Genomic DNA, 2,874 nt, shown 5'->3' with positions numbered 1-2,874 from the left:
GGCAGGGAGACCAGTTGGGGCACCTGCGACACATGCAAGATGCCTGGCAGTGGTGGTTGCGGAGACGTTGACAAGTAGATAGTTTGTTCACAGAAATAGAAATAGGAAATTACTCAAGCTAGACAGAATTATATCTGCAACACCCCACTGGAAATCCATTCTAAATATATACTCTTGATGTTAGCAGAATCACCTTTAGACTTATGTATTATAGCAAAATTCACTATATATTTTCAGCCTCTATGCCCAAACTACTTCATTTTGGCAGAAAATATGTTGCTCTTGGATCATAATTAATAGGACAGATAACTAAATGCATTTTGCATCAAGCACCTCTCCTTTTATTTGCTTATGGTGCTTTTCCCAAATGAGGACACTTTTAACAGAAAATGACTATGACTATTTCCATTCAGCTGTATGTTTAGCTCCTACAGATGAAAATAATACATAATGACCAAAAGCTACAATAAAATCAGTAATGCTCAAGTAATGCTCAATGCTGTATTTTCTAAGTACAACAGCCAGTCCACTTGACTGAAAAGTAACTGCAGGTGCACAAAACCAAATACTTATAATTCACTGACCACATGTAAGGTGCATAAGGTTTTACAGACCCCTTGTCTTTGTCATGGAAGTAACCTCTGAAGAAAAGTGACATCCAAGTCAATTTTGTGATACAGTAAATTCATTCAGGAGCCATTTAAAAAATGCAGGTCAGTTGTCAGAGGGGACAGATAGGAAAAGCAAGAATTCAGAATAGAAATAAATAATAGACCTCCCGCCCTTCCCTCTTTACCTCCTGGCCAGCTTGCCCAGTGCTGAGATATTCAGACCGCAGCTGTGGAAAGGAGTGAAGCTAACTCTGATCATGTCCACGACCACGACTATCGCTGAGTATCAAGCCCAGAATAAAGCCAAGCTCATCTCTGAGGTTCGACGGAGGTTTGAAGCTGAGTATGTGACAGATAAGTCAGATAAGTATGATTCACGTGATGTTGAAAGGCTACAGCAAGATGATAACTGGGTTGAAAGTTACTTGGCTTGGAGGCATAATGTTGTAGATGAAACACTGAAGATGCTTGATGAGAGTTTTCAGTGGAGGAAAGAAATGGCTGTCAATGACCTGACCGAAGTCTCCATTCCCAGGTGGCTATTGGAAATTGGTGGCATTTATCTCCATGGTTATGACAAAAGAAGGCAACAAGTTATTCTGGATCAGGGTGAAGTACCATATAAAAGACCATAAGACCATGTTGGACAAAAAGAAGCTTATTGCATTCTGGTTGGAATGCTATGCTAAGAGAGCAAATGGGAAGCCAGTTACAATGATGTTTGACCTGTCAGAGACTGGACTAAATAACATAGATATGGACTTTGTATGCTTTATCATCAACTGCTTTAAGGTTTATTACTCTAAATACCTCTCAAAAATAGTGATCTTTGATATGCCTTGGATAATGAATGCTGCTTTCAAAATTATGAAAACCTGGCTTGGTCCAGAAGAAGTGAGTTTGTTGAAGTTTACGAGTAAAAATGACATCCAAGACTATGTCAGTGTAGAATACCTGCCTTCTCACATGGGTGGAACTGAGCCTTTCAAGTATAGCTACCCACCACTTGTAGATGATGATTTCCAAACACCGTTGTGTGAAAATGGGCCTATTGCCAGTGAGGATAAAGCTTCAAGAAGATACAGAAAGTGATGGCAAAGATACCTTGGCAACAATTTCTAATGAAGAACATACAACTCTTCCTAAAAAGGGTAACATAATGGAACCTACTACCAAAGCAGATGAGAATGAAAAAGTTGATTCCAAAATGAAAACTTTCAAGAAACCACTGAGTGTGTTTAAGGGCCCTTATTACACATCAGCCCAGTGGAAGAACCGTATTTTGGAAGTACAGACTCAGGAGAGAAGAAAGCTTTGATAGTGTTGACAAATGTAACAAAAACCATAGTGGCATTTAAGGTGAGAACAACTGCTCCAGAAGAGTAGAGTCAAGCCCAGCAATAGCGGTTGTGACCCTGGTGCCTCAGTTGATATACTTGTGTCTCCCCATGGCGGTTCAACAGTCTCTGCCCAAGACCATTTTCTGGTCATGGCTGCAGAATTGGAACAGACATCTGGCACGGGTCTAGCAGAATTAACTCAGTTCTGGAAGGAAGTTCCTAGAAACAAAGTGATGGAGCACAGGTTAAGATGCCATATTGTTGAGAGGTGTAAACCATCTAGTCTTACATGGAAAGATCACACCTTTAACATGTCAGATAAAACCAGCAAAGACCTCTGCCATCAGTTTGCCACCTCCAGACGTGAACGTGACCGCAGTCCACCCTAAGTACCGTTCATAGTTTCTCCCTGTGTGTGCACAGCGGTTTCCCCTTATATGGTACATCACTGGCGTTACTATAATCTAATCCCAAATTGTCTATGTGTTTTGTTCTTTGGCAAATAAACGTGGAAATAATTAGTCAAAATTGGAAATGTATAATGTTTCACGTGAAAATTACATAAACTCACTAAAATGTTTTTCCCTGATGTCTGGACAGTTGAATTTAATAACATATCTTGTTAACATGTGTGTGTCTGTTAAATGTGACTAAGCAAAATGTACTGAAAATTAATCATAAAATCAAAGACATCTAAAAATAAATAAATAAATAATACATAGATTAGCCAAAGCTAAGCACTATGGATTACACGGGTAGAGGCTGTGGACTTCAGTCTCCCTTGAAATTCAGGGAATGAGCTATCTCATCCCCAAGGTGGTGGATAAAGGTGATCACTCCCTTCATGAAATTGTGGGCTCTACATCATAATGACTATAAAAGGAAGGTTACCTTAAATGTCACCAGTTTCTGATCACACAGCC

At 39.7% G+C, this 2,874-nt stretch overlaps 1 pseudogene; it reads left to right on the top strand.

The window, feature by feature from the left end:
• Positions 1 to 847: 847 nt before the first annotated feature.
• Positions 848 to 2,340, top strand: LOC102265740 (motile sperm domain-containing protein 2 pseudogene; annotated as a pseudogene).
• The last annotated feature ends 534 nt before the right edge of the window (positions 2,341 to 2,874 follow it).

Source organism: Bos mutus, chromosome 24, assembly GCF_027580195.1.
Source record: "Bos mutus isolate GX-2022 chromosome 24, NWIPB_WYAK_1.1, whole genome shotgun sequence".
Taxonomy (NCBI): Eukaryota; Metazoa; Chordata; class Mammalia; order Artiodactyla; family Bovidae; genus Bos; species Bos mutus.
This window is presented reverse-complemented; position numbering and strand designations above follow the sequence as displayed.